The 18,327-nt window shown below is 36.0% G+C and overlaps 2 protein-coding genes across 3 annotated transcripts in view; one reads left to right on the forward strand and one right to left on the reverse strand.

Moving 5' to 3' along the window:
- LOC142334816 (neuropeptide S receptor-like) overlaps window positions 1–18,327 on the forward strand; it is a 311,777-nt gene that overhangs the window by 161,811 nt on the left and 131,639 nt on the right. The window lies entirely within an intron of this gene.
- The window catches only part of LOC142334842 (general transcription factor IIF subunit 2-like), a 143,557-nt gene that overhangs the window by 54,133 nt on the left and 71,097 nt on the right, over window positions 1–18,327 (reverse strand). The gene's annotated exons all lie outside the window — the stretch shown is intronic.

Raw genomic sequence — 18,327 nt, forward strand, 5'->3', positions numbered from 1 at the left:
GGCGAAAGAGGGTGCAATAAATGGAGTTGGGCAATTTGAGCTGGGCTCTAACATGACTCAGTCAGCCCCCCCCCCCACCCTCAGTCCCGCAGAGTGGTAATTGAATTTCCTGATGGAAGTATCAGATGCACATCAATCACAGCCAAACACCATTAGTGCGATACAGAGGAGGCTAACCATATAGGGTTCTCCCTCTCTCCCTCTCTCTCCTCTTTAATAGTTGTCGATTGAACTTTACCCCCGCAGTGCGCGCTCCCGTCTCCCTCTCACCCTCTTTCAAGTTCTAGTGCTACCACCAAGGTAAAGGTTTAGTTCACCCTATATTTGTACTTATTATCTGACACTAATGAAGATTTAATTACTTTTAAGTAGGATAGATATTTTGGTATTTTTTGTCCCTAACCAAAGAGAAAGGTATCAAGATTAGTTACAACCAGTCAGCAGTGACTGTAGAACACAAGTCTCGGAGCAGATGATTTTTTTCACAAATTGCCGGAAAATTGTACGTTACCTAAAAAGAGGTTCAAAACTATGGTCAATTAAAATAAGATCAAAATGCTCAGAAACGGTTATTTCTGTGTAAAAAAATTGACAACATACGGGCGGTTTACTCAGGTGGGGTAGGTGCCATGAGACAATGATCAGATCTTGCCCAATCGAACTCTAGTTTAAGCGTTCTTATATAATAAATCATTAAATTATAACTTTTGATAATTTATGGTGCTAACGCTTCTCCGTTATCACTGCTGTATAACCTCAAAAGGCTGCATACTGCTTCAACAACCGAATATTAGTATCGAAGAATATTTAATCAAAATTTCTGCTGCCAATAACAAACGAATTTTTTTTTTACAAATTTTGAACTTGAAAATTTGAAATAGAACAGTATTGCTGCATTTATTTTTTTAATGACAGATCATTGATTGAAATAATTCTAATAAAATTTCAAGATTTGAGATAACGAAGTGCAGATATCTCACAGACAACTTTTACGCAATTTATCGTACGCATTGTTCCATTTTGCAGCTAATAAACTTTATTACAAACATTTCTTAAATTTGGAGACAAAATAACAACATGTTGTTTCTTCGGAAATCGCAGTTTTGTCTTGTAATATCATGAAATTTTCCGTAATTATTAATTGAAGTTATTTCACTCGAGATTTTATTTGCTGAACCAAAGAAAGGCGAGGATTGATCTTGCAATGATAAAAGATACAAACTAGTCTTATGCTGATCATCTTTATGAAACTCTTATTTTCTCTGTGATTACCTAAAATAAACATTTATCAAGTAGTTTCATCACACAATATTAAAGATGAACTGAATTCTGCATAAGTTTGAATGATTTGCAGGAATGATGTTTTAGTTTAAGTAACAATGGCAAGAAAGTGAATTTTATCAAAATATAATTTAGGTATATGTTGGGTTATGGACTTTCGCAAGCGGAATAAAAAGCGTTTTTAATTAAGTAAAAGAATTAATTTCTCAAAAATGAGAGAATAAAAAAATGATATTTTACAGTAGAATTTTGAGATTTACAGGAGAGATCTGATTATTAGATCAAGATGGTGATTTGAATTTGGTGATGAAAAAGGACTCAAAAATCAGCTGTATATATACCCATTATCAGTGTGAAAAAGTCAAGATACAAAACTAATCTTAGCACCGTGATTTATAGTGGGGGTCGCAAAGAATACCCAATATGGTTTGCTTCTGCAAATCAGTCGCAAAGGGAACCATAAATGGAATGCATTTGCACTTTTCTAAGAATTCATTCACACTTCCGGAGATATCATCATCATTTAATACATGCTGGGAACATTTTACATCAATTAATCTAACTCTAATAATAGTTATCTAGATTCACCACTTTGAATCGAATATTGATTCTAAGCACCATTTCTTGACGATTCATTTATATAATTTCTTTGATCGAAGTCATATTGCTTGTCTTTCTAATCTGGTAAGTCAAACTTTCTTTCTAATTCTCACTAAGTTTAAGACTATAGTTTGATCGATATTCTAACATCCCCACTCCAACTAGAGCTGATTGCGTAGAGTCTGTTCCCATCAAAACTGCTCTGAATGTTTCCACTTTCGAAACGGGTAAGGACTTTGTGAAGATGTCCGCTGTCATTTTGTCTGTAGGGACGTAGTGAATTGAAATAGTCCCATCCTCCGTCTTGTCCCAGATGAAGTGAAACTTTGTTTCGATGTGCTTGCTCCTTTTGTGCATGACTGGGTTTTGGCAGAGTCTGATACAACTTTGGTTGTCTTCTCCAATTGCTATTGGACGTTTCTGTTGGATGATAAAATCCTCTAGAAGTTGTTTCAGGTAGAGTGCTTCCTGAACTGCTGCTGCCATGCCCTGATATTCTGCTTCTGACGAAGAAAGAGCAACTGTGGCCTGCTTCTTGACACCCCAGCTGAGTGCTGCGCCACCTCCGTTGAGCTTGAAGTAATAGCCCGTTGTTGATTTTCTGTCGTTCACGTCTCCAGACCAGTCTGCATCACTTTCCCCCACTAAATCATAACTAGCCTCTTTTGTGTAAGTAAGTTTTAATCCTTTTGAACCTTGAAGATATCGCAGAAGTCGTTTTCTGCACATCCAGTGTTGATTGGTAGGTGCATTCACGTGTCTGGACAGAATGTTGACTGTGAACATGATGTCTGGCCTCCTCTGTTTGTCCAGATACAGAACTGATCCAACCAAGCTTCTGTAGATCCTCTGGTCACTTCTTCGTGTCCGTTCTGTGCTGTCTGAAGTTTCAAATTCAAATCAGCTGGAGTTCTTGAGGGTTTGCATTGATCGATTTGAAACCGCTCAAGCATTGTTTCTATGTAGCGTTCTTGGTCGACTGTGACTTTGCCCTCTTCTCGTCTGATTCTTAGACCCGAAAACCAGTGTAGTCTCCCTCTGTCTTCCATGTGAAAGGTTGCTTCTAGTGCTTTCTTGACATCAGAGACCACTGTCATACTTCTTGATGCTACTATGATGTCGTCAACCCAGACCAAGATGAAGGTGTGATCCTCTGCCTCTGATCTTGCGAACAAGCAGTGATCGTTCCTGCTTCTGGTGAACCCCTGTCTCAGTAGGAAGTTTGCCAGTTCTTTGTACCAGTAGTTAGCAGCCTGTTTCAAACCATAAATTGATTTATTTAGTCGACATACTAATTTCTTACCATCTGATCCGCGTTTTACAAACTCCTGTGGCTGTTCCAGATACACTTCTTCCTCGATTGGTGAGCGCAGGAAAGCAGTCTTGACATCAAATTGGTGCATCACATGGCCCTGCTTCGCTGATAGCTGAAGTAAAATCCTGAATGTCTCAGGCTTGCAGGTAGGCGCAAAAGTCTCAAAGTAGTCCAGTCCTTCCACTTGTTTGAAGCCTTTCGCCACATAGCGCGCTTTGTATTTGTCCACTTGACCACTGGGTCCCAATTTCTATTTGTTGACCCATTTGCCCGGTAAGACGTTTTTTCTGTGGGTGGTCTCACTAGGTTCCAAGTTTCGTTGTCTTGGAGTGCCTTGACCTCGTCCTTCATTGCCCGGTGCCACTGGTCCCAATCGTCACCTTGCTTTGCTTCGTAGACTGTTTTGGGTTCCACATAGTCGCCCTCAGTCACAGCAAGATGGGTCCTGACTTCTCCAAAAAATTGCGGAATATTCTTTGCTCGTGTCCCTTGTCTGGGCTCTGCTCTGTCCGTGTGTTCCAGTGCATGTTCATTGAAGCCAACTGTCTCTAACTGTGAGAAGTCTTCTGTGTCACTGTCTTCCAGTGACTCTGAGTCTCTGTGACTCCCTCTTGTTGCAGTAGATCCTTCTTCTAGTGCTGTTTCTCCAACATCCAAGGCCTCTTGTCTCAGTGTTGTTTCTTGAGTATTCACGCTCCCTGCGTCATGCCACTCCTCCTTTATTGCAGTAGATGTGTCCTGTCGTTCTCTGTTGTCATCGTCTTGATGACCATCATCTGGGTGCCAGATTCCCAGTTCCGAACCATCATCTAGTAGGTCAGCCGTTTCTTTGTTGTCAGGGATTGAGCCCACTTCAGACTCCTTGATGATCACATCTCGAACTGCCATCACCTTGCGTGTGTTGGGTATGTACACCAGGTATCCGTTTTCTCCTTCAGTGTAACCCACAAACTTTCATTCCAGTGCCTTGGGTTCAAGTTTGCTGACTTCTCTGTCCCTCTTCCTCATGAAGACTGTGCAACCAAAAATAGATAATTTACTAATTGGAAGCTTAGGTTTTATACCTCTCATCAGCTCTGCTTGGCATTTTTCTTCTCCTCGTCTCATAACCAAGTTTCTGATCCTTGATGCGTGAAGAATGGCTGCTCCCCACATCATCTTGGGAAGTCCTGGGTAAATGAGCAAACATCTTGCCATCTCCAGCGGTGTCCTGTTGCACCTCTCAGCTAACCCATTCTGTTGTGGCGTCTCTGGTATTGTCTTCTCCGGTAGAATGCCTGCATCTAAGCAGTACGTCTTGAACTGCTTTGAGAGAAACTCCTTCGCATTGTCTTGCCTCAGCTTCTTGGGCGTCCCCACACTCAGAACAAATTTCTTCACTCTTTGCCTTAAGCAATTCCACAAACACAAACTTCGTGTACTGGTCTGCAAACACTATGCAGAACCGGAACCCTGACAGTGACTCTACTCTGAAAGGTCCCATCACGTCTGTGAACACCCTCTCCAGCTTCTCTTCTGCTTGGGTCTCTTGCCACTCTTGGTACTGGAGTCTTTGTGATCTTGGCCAATGCACACACATTGCATACATCATCGAGTTCCCCCACTGTCTCTGGTGCATTCCTGACCACATCCGCTTGATTCAAATGACCCAATCGTCTCTGCCACTTCCTTGCACTGTCATGTTTCACGCTGTTAGAACTCATCTTGAATTCTAGAACGCTGCAGGGTGGGTAAAACAAATTCTTTTCTTGTGTTAGTTTTACCCGAATTCCCTTCTGGAGTTTCATGCAGCTGTTTCCTCTCTCGAAAGTGAAGCTATGTCCCCACTCCGTGCATCTTGAGACTGATAGGAGGTTTGAAGAATAGTCCGGCACACATAGAACATTTTTGAGTTCGCATTGGAATTCCCCTTTGTTTGAGGGTATGCTGATCCTCACACAGCCTCTGCCCACCACTCTGGAAGCCTCTCCGTTGGGATTTTTGACCATTGATTGAATGGGGACAAAGTCCAGGAATGCATCGATGTTCGTCACTATGTGATCTGTACAACCACTGTCCACTAGCATGCCTGCTGTCTTCCACTGGGTAAGAGCTGCCCATCATTCCTCGTCTGGTGTAGCCAATGTTGGACCCATTGCCACTGACTCATGTTTTCCTCCATCTCTTTGTCTCTTGCATGCCCTGTCTAGGTGACCCTTCTCACCACACTTGCTGCATTGTGCTGTCTCCTTCTTCCTGCAGTCATTGGCAAAGTGTCCAGGGATCCCACACACAAAGCAGTTTCCTTTCTTGGGTCCCTTCTTGAAGTCACGCTTCACTGCCAGTGCCACTGAACCACTTTGTCCCTTGTGTCTCTGCACCGTGCTCTCATGAAAGTTCTGCAGCCTTTTCCTCAACTCTGTGAAGTTCGTTGCTGGGTTGAAGCTTTCCTGTATAACAAAACTTTCATACCTCATTGGCAGACGATTGAGGACCAAGGCGTTGAAGAGGGTCTCTGAGACTGCTTCCCCTGCTTCTTGTAGCCTTGTGAGCAACTCCTGTCCCTGTCCTCTGATGAAGAAGCTGTCCAAATCCTCAGAATCCTCAAGCTGCAGTCGAGCAAGCTGTGCCACTAAAGTCACCACTGTCGGCGTCTCCACACTGTGAAATCTCTCTTGCAAAAGCTTCCAAGCCTTTGCTCCATCTCCAATGCCATCATCTCCCACACAGTCATGTCTCATCAGCATGAGGGTTGTTGCATCTAGAGTCAGTGCCAGATGGCACCACACATTGTTCCGTTTCTCCTTGATGTCTGCAATTTCCTTCTCATATGCATCCTTCAGCACCTTGTGGTTCTTCTTCTCATCATTGGTTGCCCCATTGGCCAGTGGCGCAGGCTCATTGGGTTGCTCCTCTGTCCCCAGTAGTGATTTGTAGAGTCCCTTCGTCTGCATCATCGCCACAAATCTTGTGCTCCAGATTGGAAAGTCCTGTGCTTTTCCTGTGCAGGTCAGCAGCTTCACTGTCTGTTGATCCATTGGAGCTTGAGCAGGCAAAACAGTTGTGAAAAGAAAAGTAACTAAGCAGAAAAGGATTATGACTGTCAACAACAAATTAGTTTTGTTTTTGAAATTAATTTTATGACTTAAAAAATTGCTGGGCCCATAACCTGTTGGGTTATGGACTTCGCAAGCGGAATAAAAAGCGTTTTTAACTAAGTAAAAGAATTAATTTCTCAAAAATGAGAGAATAACAAAATGATATTTTACAGTAGAATTTTGAGATTTACAGGAGAGATCTGATTATTAGATCAAGACGGTGATTTGAATTTGGGGATGAAAAAGGACTAAAAAATCAGCGTTATATATACCCATTATCAGTGTGAAAAAGTCAAGATACAAAGCTAATCTTAGCACCGTGATTTATAGTGGGGGTCGCAAAGGCTACCCAATATGGTTTGCTTCTGCAAATCAGTCGCAAAGGGAACCATTATTGGAATGCATTTGCACTTTTCTAAGAATTCATTCACACTTCCGGAGATATCATCATCATTTAATACATGATGGGAAGATTTTACATCAATTAATCGAACTCTGATAATAGTTATCTAGATTCACCAATTTGAACCGAATATTGATTCTAAGCACCATTTCTTGACGATTCATTTATATAATTTCTTTGATCGAAGTCATATTGCTTGTCTTTCTAATCTGTTAAGTCAAACTTTCTTTCTAATTCTCACTAAGTTTAAGACTATAGTTTGATCGATATTCTAACAAACTCTTATTTTCTCTGTGATTACATAAAATAAACTTTTATCAAGTAGTTTCATCACACAATATTCAAGATGAACTGAATTCTGCATAAGTTTGAACAATTTGCAGGAATGATGTTTTAGTTTCGGTAACAATGGCAAGAAAGTGAATTTTATCAAAATATAAATTAGGTTTATTTTTTGTGAATGATAAATTTGGTGCTCTGTGTCGCAGAATTATAAAAGTTGGAAGGCCAAATTACAATTAAGAACGTTTGTCTAGGAAAAAATCATTTGGTTAAAGTGGCGTCATTTTTGCTGTTTTTATTAATTTTTTTCTTTCGAAAATTTATCGATAATAATAGCCATGTGCCTGCTCATGAATTGTGGCTTGCAAAGCCAAGAATTTTCATTAATTTCTTAAAAAAGAAAGCTTTCGCAAAAAATAATTTCATTGAAAATTTGTTTTATCGTGGTATTGCTGTTACTACAAAAGTTGTTTAAAATGTTTAAAATATGTTTCAATACGCGATAAACTTTATGAGTCATTTCGCCAGAGATATTAACACAATTTTTAGTCGCCGTCTAAATGATTTAATTTAGAAATACCCATTTGGCATCCCTGTTAACAAAATTATCAACTTTTTCAATAGCTTCGACACAAATTTTCCGTCAAAAACCGATTCCTAATCAATGTAACTTTCAGCATCCAAGGTTTTTTTGTGAAAGGTTTTTTAATTGACAAAGTCATGTTGACAACAGTCGCTATTAATCTATACACATATATATATATATATATATATATATATATATATATATATATATATATATATATATATATATATATATATATATATATATATATATTAAAACCAGAATTCTTTTTAATTAAATCTGCGTGGTCTCCATTATCTAATAATCTTGGTTTATATTGATCTAAAATTTAAATGTTTGCTGATTATTTCTTTTTGCCAATCTTAAGGTTATCTCCGATCTCTGACATTTCTTCCTCTCTCCCTCAGCCTTTTAACTCTCGTTTTTTAATTTCCTCGCGTTAATGAACTGCACTCAAGTACCCTGCTGTTGATTTACATTGCTTACGAAAATACTCCCCTCTCATTGGGTGAGTACAATAAGAATTCGGGCTTGTTTCTAATTCATCAAGAGATTGATTCAGCTCAACACAACGTCTAGGAAAAGTTATCTTCACATTGCGTCCCACACAATCGGGTCGCTGATTATCAGACAGTTCAACTAATTGCTGCGTTCAACTACGGAGCTCGCGACAACAGCATATTAGCTGATCCTCGTATGATGACAACAGAAAGTGACTGAACTGCTCTGTCGAAGGCAATGGATTGTCCCACTGACTGATAATTTTTGCTATCAGCTAACAACGACATGCGCAATAAGGCTTTCTTCAGAGTCCTCGACAGACCGCCCAAAACTTCAATTGCCAGCGGGACGAACATAATTCCTTGTTTAGCACAACTATTTTCATACTGAGCATATTTTCGATCTTCGGCAGCTTCAATTGCATAGCCTGACTTCTCTGCCGCATGAGAAATAATGTTCGGTTGCAGAGAAGAAGTCACGGTTATGTCTAGAGCAGCAGATTGGCCAGATTTCCAACAGGGCAGATAGACGTCTCCTGGGCGTGAGTTGTTTTCCGCAATGAGATTGCGTTTTTCAATTACTGGAGACAAATTAGCTGCTGAACAGGCAGAAGCAATGCGATCGCGAATTCTATCGTGCCTTGAAATCGCATCTCCCCTTCCATGGCAGCCAACTGCATGGTCACCAAACGTGTCCAATGTACCTGACTTACAATAAGGACATTTTCTTTCTTGATCATAAACCGCGATCCCGAGCCTGTACTTGACACTGACTTGAAATTCCTTAGCCGAAAGGTGTAGACCTAGAGCGGGAATTGGAGGCGCAGCAAGCCATGCTCCTGAATGAGGCAGGCATAGTGATTGGAGTCTTGCTTTTTCCCTAGTTGACGATTGAATTCTTATTAGGTCAGCAAGTTTTTCTTTATCAAGTGCTTCTTGGATCTTCTTTTGCGTGTGCGAAAGTAGATTGAACTGTTCCATGTCTACACGCACACACACACACACACACACACACACACACACACACACACACACACACACACACACACACACACACATATATATATATATATACCTTTGTATATCTTTGTATTTAAGCTCCTTAGAAAAGTGAAATGGCAATAATAATAAAAAACTATGAAGAATTTGATCCTGAACCGAATTTCAGAATAAAAAATTTCTCATCGGATTGAGTTCTTAATTATTGATTCAAAATTATATCGTTCTTATGCTTCTCACATGAAATGAACGTTGGCCCTCAAAAGACTTCTAGAAAAAACCTGGATGGAATTGTATTCTTAACCCTTAAATCGTGAAAATTTGGAACAAGTTCAGTTTTTCTAAAGGTTTTTTTGCCGAAGGCATCGAAAAGTTAAAAAATGTCGTCTGATGCCTCTAGTACAATTAATTAGGGAAGTAAATATGCACTTGAATTTTGTAATCATTATTTAGCTTCTACAAATTTGACATTTCTTGTTTGACAGAATTGCTTCTGAATAATAAAATTGTAATGAATGGAATGCTCAATCAAATTACATTAATCGCAACAAAACTATTGAGAGTTTTCTGTTTGTTGACGTTATGTCAATCACAATCTAGGTGTTTTTGATTAAAAGTAACTATTTTCCCGCAAAAATTTCACTTTTTTGTGTTAATTTTTCACAAACGTCAATGACGTCACGAGCTGATAAATAGATTGAAATTGAGTACCAATTGAAATGAAAAGGAAAATTCGTCAGCCGAATAGTTAAACTTTGTGGAAACTTGGTGTTAAAGGAATATAAAAAACGGCTCAGCACTGAAATTTGATCTAAACATTTTGGGTGAGCTTAGAAAGAACTCCAGTCCGATCGGAAGTTTGATAAAAGGGCGAACAGTGATAGAGTGAACCCATTTAATTTATGATTCCATAAGATCTGCAAATATAAACTGCATAGCAACCATGTAAATTTACGAAACACAACCAGAGGGTTAAATATTTACATGTTCTTCAATATATTAATGTTGTCTAGCATTTTTCAATTATTTGTTCTCTAACTTTTGCCATTATCAGCTAATATCTATGCTAATGAAAGTTTTTAAGAAAAAGAAATTTCAGAGAACGTTTTTGCTTTTCAGACCATCGATATTTTTGACTATGTTTATATAACTTATAGCCTATTTTGTTATCAGCCAATGATAACAATTTTTCAAAAGTTTTTTTTCAAAAAAGCTGAAATCCAAAAAATCTAGCCGAAACAGAAGCATAATTTATATACAGTTACAGAGTTGACATCTAAGTCTTGTGAGTTATCTCATTCATGAAGAGAAAATTAAATTATTTTGAGGCTATGAGATCCCTTTTCTTCGCGACGGAACACTGAAACACAAGAAATTATAAAATCCAGAAAACAGAAAACCAAGAAATGAAGTATCAATGCAAGTTTTGAATAACAAAGATAGAAGCACTGATCTTTCATGCCCTAGATTAAAAAATTTTTCTGTTGTTTGTTTTCTCTGTTTTCAGTTTTCGATTCCAAAATATGTGTACATTCATATATTCGTAACGTTGAACGGTAAGATATCTTTTTAGCTGAAGAAAGTAGTTCTTTTTATGATTGTGATACCTTCTCTAAGTGGCTTTAGCAAATGCACTACTTTTTTCTAGAACAAAATTCACTTTTTTCCATTTAAAAAATCAAAGAAAAATTCGAAAACGAAGATCAAAAGATTCTGTTCTGATGCCTTAGATTAATAATTTTCTGATGTTTTTTGTTACTTCGGATTGCTTTTGTCGATGCCGAAATATGTTTACGTTCATATCTTGCAACGTTTAAGATTTTTTCTTCAAGTATAGGTCATTGGAATAGTTGCTGGAGGAAGAAAACTAATTTTGAAAATTAAAAATGCTATATTGTATGTTTCGAAAGAAAAATTTTATCTTGTAAGCTTCATGCAAGGAAAAGTTTATCTTGTAAGATCTTGCAAAATTTTGGAAGAGACTTTTGTAAGACGGTGCGTCGTCTTGCAAGATTCAACCAGAATCATGCAAGACCTTACAAGATTTAGAATTTTTTTCCGACCAAGGCTTTCAATGTTTGCTAGTGCATATAGCCTTCTCATGGTAATAATGGGTGTAATATGTGTATATGCTTTTATAATTATCCATGCAGAAGGGATTGTTACAACAGTCATTTTAAATTCCTTTTTTGGGCTTGAAATTAACAAATATTAACACACTAGTGTCCTGGCTATAGAAACGATGATGGTACATGCCTAGTTCCATTCAACCAAGCAAGTCTGGCTAACAACTTAGTTTCAAAAGCTGATTTTGGCGACCAATTTAGTGGAGGAGGAACTATATACTCAACTGAGTTTTTTTGGTACAGTCAAATTTTGCAAATTCATATATTTATTGCACAAGACTGTGAGTGCTATCATTATAAAACCAGTCGAGCGCTTAATTTCAAATTAAAAAGTTACGGAGATTCAAAGAAACGTGAACGTGAGCCTAAGGAGCACTTTTCGTCATTCACTTAAATTTTGATCAATTGTTGCAAAAAATATGATAAACCTGTTAACGATAGTCCCATTATTTTATATTTAAAGATAGAAGTGAGTTGATTATAATCTGAACCAAATGTTTTAGCAAAAATTTCAGTTAAATTTTTGAAAATTCAACATTTTTCCTTTTTGTTCTTTAAAAGAGGCAACAAATATGCCTATTCGTTTAACTATGTTCAGTTTGAGCATTGGCGTACACATCAAAACTGATTACACAATTTTCTTCAATTCAGATATGTGCTGATTTTACCTCTTCCTTCTTCCAAAGAAAGATCTATTGAAATATGATTTTGCGGTCTTTCTCTAAAATAAACGGGTAAATACAAAAAAATGTGTAGATTTTTTTGTTATAACAAGCTGTCACGCATGTTTTGTTTGCAAAAAAAAATCTCACGCATTTTTTTTGTAACAATTAGTTTTTAAGGAGCCGCAAAGCAATAGCAAGACCAGTTTTGGTCTCGTCATTGATTTTTGCAATAAGAAACGATTCTGATTGTATTTACGGTCTGTCATTTTTGACATTTTTTTGAATTTTTTGTCATCCCAGATTAAAGAAAGCCTTATTTTCAGAGATTCAATTAATAGGAATTTGTTTTAGTTTCCAAATCTCCAATAGGTTCCAATAAATAAATATTGTGATTTATGAGTAAAAATCATAGTTTTTATGGCTCCGAAAAATGTCTTCATAAATGATTAGTTAATTCTTAATTTTTGCCAGCATTTGGTGTTCTTTTGTAGTCTTATGGCGGAGTCTAGTTTAAAAAAATGACCGATTTAGTGCCAATGGAGCTAACGTTTTCAATTACACATATCACTTATTGGTTTTTCGGTTATGTAACTCCATAAATATCAAGAATTCATCATTTATTTTTGATATAAGGACTTTTTGGTTAAACAAGCTAATTCAGAAACGTTTTGGTTGTAATGGCTAAGAGCAGCGACAGCAGGTCCACTTTTGGTCTATGTGCGAAACTTTTAGATTAAAAATTTAACAAATTTTAACGGTATTTCTTGAAATACTTTTGCTTTTTGATTTTATTTTAGTCATAGATCAGAATGATATCAAATAAATCCTCAATTATTAGCAAACCAAATTAACGTGCAAAGTTAAACCCAAAGCACAGCATGTGGTTTTTGTCTTCAACAGTTTGCATAAAATTGTCAAAGAATTTTCGAGTTCTGCCTTTATTCAGTGTTAATGTGTAGCCTTTTGACTAAGTGTCAGTAGTATAGTAAGTTGCCTAGTGCTTGTAGGGGGGGGGGGGGGGGGGGGTGGGGTCCGGACCCCCCCCCCTACAAGAAATTTTATCTCTGAAAAAGTGAAATCTTGTAAATTTTTCAGAGTGTAAGGCAAATTACTATACTTTTCAGCTATTTCCATTTCATTTTGAAGGTTCATGTAAATTGAAACTTGGGAATTGGGTTTTGGTGGTTTTGAATTCATGTTTTGTGCGCGATTGAGAAAAATTTTCAAAAATTTTTTCGAAAATGTTTCAAAGTTTTTCAAAGTCCTAAAATTGTCTGAAATGGATTTTGCGCTATGAAAGAGCACTCAAAAGTGATTTTTTGTTGACTTCACTTTTTTTCACCTATGAAGTATGGGGGTCAAAACATAAAAAATTCGAATTTTTTGAAAAAAATTTTAAAAATTTTTTGGAGTCCTAAAATGGTCTGAAATGGATTTTGCGCTATGAAAGAGCACTCAAAAGTGATTTTTTGTTGACATCACTTTTTTCACCTAAGTAGAATAGGGGTCGAAACATAAAAATTTCGAATTTTTTGAAAAAAATTTTAAAAATTTTTCAAATTCCTAAAATGGTCTGAAATGGATTTTGCGCTATGAAAGAGCACTCAAAAGTGATTTTATGTTGACTTCACTTTTTCACCTATGCAGTATGGGGGTTGAAACCTACGAAAGTTTCAAATTTTTTTTGAAAATTTTTCAAAATTTTTCAAAGTCCTAAAATGGTTTGAAAGGGATTTTGCGCTATGAAAGAGCACTCAAAAGTGATTTTTATGGACCTCATTTTGTTCAACCAAGTAGGAACGGAACAACTCAATTCTGAAATGGTCTGAAATAAGTCAAAGAGCAGTCAGAAGCAGTTTTTAATGACAATAATATTGCAAATGTGGAAAGCATGTCTTTATTTTTTTGTATGCATTTGTAACTATGTATATTTCTATCTAAACAACTAGGTATGTTTGCATGCATGTGTTCAAAATTTTTTTACGCATGAATGAGCAATTGAAAGAAATCAAAGAATGAAAATGTTATGTATAAATTATGCGTATTCATGTATATAATCGTGAAAGTATATTTGTTCATAAGTAAGTATAACAGTGCTTAAGTTTAGTAATATGTTTGTATGAATATGAGCTGGAATGTATGTTTGTCTGTAGAAATTCTAAATGTGTGTTTATGTCAAGGCATTTTTGATTTTATATGTGTATGTTTTTCTATATGTTTACAGTGGAATGTAATTATATATGTCTGAATGTGTTTATGTATTTATGTATTTATATGCATGCAAGTCTGACAAGAGAGAGAAAGAGAGAATTCCCTGGAGGAGGGCAATTGAATTGCTTAGAAGAATGTTGTCATTCGTTTCTACGATCCAACAATATTATATCTTACAAACAGATTTTGACCTTCCGCGTAGTCAAAAATCACGATTTTGTCCTTCAAACATTGGCAAGCAAATTGTTACAACCGAAGATGACAACAATTTTTTGATGTTTCTGAGCATGCTTTTTTGAAAACAAAGAACTTTCCACACTTGATCAGCTATACTTTTAGGATTGAGCAGGATTAATTTCAGGAAAAATGTGTTTGAGATAAATTGTTGAGAGATAAACAATAAATTGAGCTAAGTAAAATGAATAATTTCTGTAAAAAACCGAATAAAAAGTTGGTGGTAAAACTATGATAAGCAGGAGCAGCTGAACTTTTTAGTTAAATAAAGTAGAATGATAGGAATTCATCAAGAGCTTGAACCAGACAAAAAGTGTAATGATGTACAAGAAGAGTAGTTTGCACTGGAACTAAAAAAAATAGCTATTTTTTCAAAAGTTTATTAGCCACTTGATCAATTAAGCAACAAGGAACACAACCTCTGTATCTGCAGGGGTTGCTAGAAACAGCTCCAATAGTGTATAAGTCTTGTTTGCGTATTGGGAATAACACTAATGGGTAATGCGTGCTGGGACTGAAATCTTAAACAAAAGCGAATAGCTTCTTCAGTAAATGGTTCAAACATACTCAATAGACTCAATTATTGAACACTGGAAGTAAAATACCAGAGCACCTCAAGCCAACAAAAATCAAATGAGTTCATTATTGTTCTTTCTTGAATCAAAGTTACTGTGCATTCCGTAACCCAGTGTTAATATTTTGGATGACTCATTGCTCTGTTGATGTTTTAAAATAACATAACCGTAACGATATCTGATAGATCATCGGAAAGAGGTACATCCAATAGAATTTGAAAAGAGCAGTGTCTATATAACATATAATTGAGCTAAGAAGCCTTGAATACATTTCGGAATCGAACACAACACTACTGCTGCCTACTACTGCTACTTCCTACTACTACAACCTGCAAATACTATCTACAATTAGTACCTACTACTACTACCTGCTAGTACTACCTACAACTACTACTAGATACTATTACTCACTACTATAACTACTTATACCTACCACTACAACCTACTTTTTTACCTTCCAATATTAATTCTAGTTATATTACTTCCAATATTACTTCTACCAACTATCTACAACAATGTGTTTTTTTTCTTAAAAACGAAAACAATTCATTTCTCTAGACATCCGCTTAACATAACCAACAGAAGCTGTTATCTACTTTGAGGTAAAGTGTCCTGACTGACGCAGATCGACAGACTTTATCCGCCAATATTTTCAAAAATAATCAAGTGTTTGAAAGTTTTTCAAAAATATGAAAAAATCTTAAATTCATTGTTACATACATTAACTCAGCATTTTTCAACTGAATGTTAATTTTCTGAATTAACAATTAAAAAAATTCATTGTATAATATATGAGGTGGTATTTAATTAATAAAAAATAATGTAGGGTATATACTGTTTAGCGAACAAGTCTAATTTTTAGAACTTCAAATAAGTTTATTGCATGTTTTTTTGAAGTGCAATTTTTTTGTGTACTTTTGTTACTTATGACGGATCAGTCAAAAGTTTTTTGTTCAAAAGCTGAGTTTTTTTGTTTAATCAGTGTATGACGTCTGATTCCATTTACAATTAATTGAAAGATATGAAAATTAAATTTTTTTAACATTCTTATTTAAAGGATTGTATAGCTTAAACATTGAGTGCTTCACAATGGCGCTACACTATGTCTATTTAAAATATCAACATCATAGACATATGTTTGTTTCAAAAAAATATATAGTGTGTACCTAAATGGAGTCAAATGCTTTAAAACGTACCTACATTATCCAAAAAACTGAGGTTTCACTGTATATAGTTGTTTTCATATGTTTATTCAGAGTCATTTGTTATTTCAATTGTCAGATATAACACAACTTCTTCTAAATCCTTCGGTTTCAACTTTTTGCATAGACTGAAAACTGCTGGGACTGCTTGACAAAAACAATGTATTAGTTAAGTTTCATATTAACCTTAGCTTGGGCTCAGGATTTGTTCACAGCTAAGACTGTAATTGTGAACTTAAATTTCATCGAAAGTTTAACGCTACATGATTCTTTAAATTTTTGTTGTATTAACTTCTTCATAATTTTATTGAATTTCAATTAATCCTTGTTTATCTAAAGAAAATGAAAAATAAATTAACCTCATCAAACGTTTCTTAGCAAAATTGAGTGGAACAGTGTTGTGGGATTTGAGAGCTCAAACAAAAACCTTAAATTTAGGGGTTTAGGTTAACAAATTTGTTTGTTTTTAAAGTCTGCTTATACTAAATGGACACCAAATGGTTCCAGAGATGTACTTTTTAGGGAATTTGAGACAAAATTCTTGTTTTTTAGTGTTCGAAACTCAACAACCGGAGACGGTATGGCTTTGGATAAGCAAGTGTATTAAAAATGTGAAACATGGCCGACCACTTGACATAAAAAGTTGAACCATTGAGTTCGAGTTCGAGTTTGTGATCTGAAAATAGTCTCCAAGCATAATTGACTTTTTTTAAAAGGACTTCTTTTTTAGTATTCAAAACTGAACAATATGCAGTATGGATTTCGATAAGCAAGTATATTAAAATGGTGATGCTTGGTAGATCACTCTACGTAAGAATTAAAGTTTTGAGTTTGTGTTCAATTTTTTGATCTAAAAACACTATTCAAGAATAATTGACTTTGAAAAAAGACTACTTTTAGTATTCAAAACTCAATAATCGGTGACCGCGTTACTTTGAATTACCAAATATAATAAAATGTGAAAATGTGAAAATTTGGCCTATCGCTCTAATTAAAAGTCAAAGTTTGAGTTTAAGTTTGAGTTCGTGATCTAAAAATAGTATTCATGGGATAATTACATCATAATAGTTGAGATCTGTTACATAGTTGCGAACGCAAAACAGTTGAAACACGTTCTCACAATTTATTTAAACTACAACTCTATGTGTGTCAAAGAAGCGAAGGAGACTTTCTGGTTTTACTAAGGTTTTTGATATAGTTTACTATGTTATATAGACTAAATTCACATGGTCTATTATGCAATTTTTACTGCACGAGTTCTACAAGCATTCCTGAAGTGTATTATTTTGCATTGTTATATAAAAGAGTACAGAAAAAACACATGGTTTTCCTGGGTGCTAGGAAAATTGGCTGACGGGGCGTTTAGCCGACAAAGAAAAAAATGAGAAATTTAGCTGACAGTTTTTATCATAATTGGTAATAAAAGTGTGATGGGTTTATAAATCAGTAGTTCGGTTGTGATAGATTCATATCAAGTCCCACAGGCCGTTGAGGCATGGCCATGGCCCGCGAGGCATGGCCAGATGCGGTTAAATATGGTCCGACCACGGATAGACCTTCGTTGCACTAGTTGATAAACAAACTTCAGTGGATTTGTCCGCTTACGGAATAGTGTTTTAAATTGGTCAATCATAGCTTCAGAATAGGTTTCATTGCTCATTTTACTTAAATTGTTGGTTAAATTTCTCATTTTTTGGTTGTCTTTAAACACCCTGTCAGCCATTACGGCGGCCACCGGTTTTCCAATATTAGCACAGTGTTGACATTTTTTACCAGTAATCCTTGAAAAGAGAGGTCAGTGGAACTCATTAAATGATTAATTTTCTCTTAAAAATGTTCTGCTAATGAACTTCAAAGATTGCAGAATAACTAATATAGAGATACTTTTAAGTCATAACCACATTAAGTAACAGTTAAAACAACTAACCTTGATTTTTGCTACCATCAAAAACTGTCAACACCGAGAGTAGAGATCAAATTAGGCGCTCTGATACCATCGTCAAACTGACAAGTGTTTTTCTACAGTCAATTTGACCGATTTGGAAAAGTTTCCAGCGTTAAAACCCTGATACTCATGATGCACCAAGTTCAAAGTTTAAACTATTTAAAGCTTTTGGAAATTGGTGTTTCACTTTTCTTTGTGTTAATAAGTATTCTTGGCTTTGTGCACTTCGTTTTGATGGTATCTTTCCGAAGGGATTTCTATGTTTTCAACCGTTTGTTTGTTATGAATCCTATGAGGATTTGACTTGAGTTCTTTTAACTTAGTCA

This window comes from Convolutriloba macropyga, chromosome 1 (assembly GCF_964194025.1).
Source record: "Convolutriloba macropyga chromosome 1, txConMacr16.3, whole genome shotgun sequence".
Taxonomy (NCBI): domain Eukaryota; kingdom Metazoa; phylum Xenacoelomorpha; order Acoela; family Convolutidae; genus Convolutriloba; species Convolutriloba macropyga.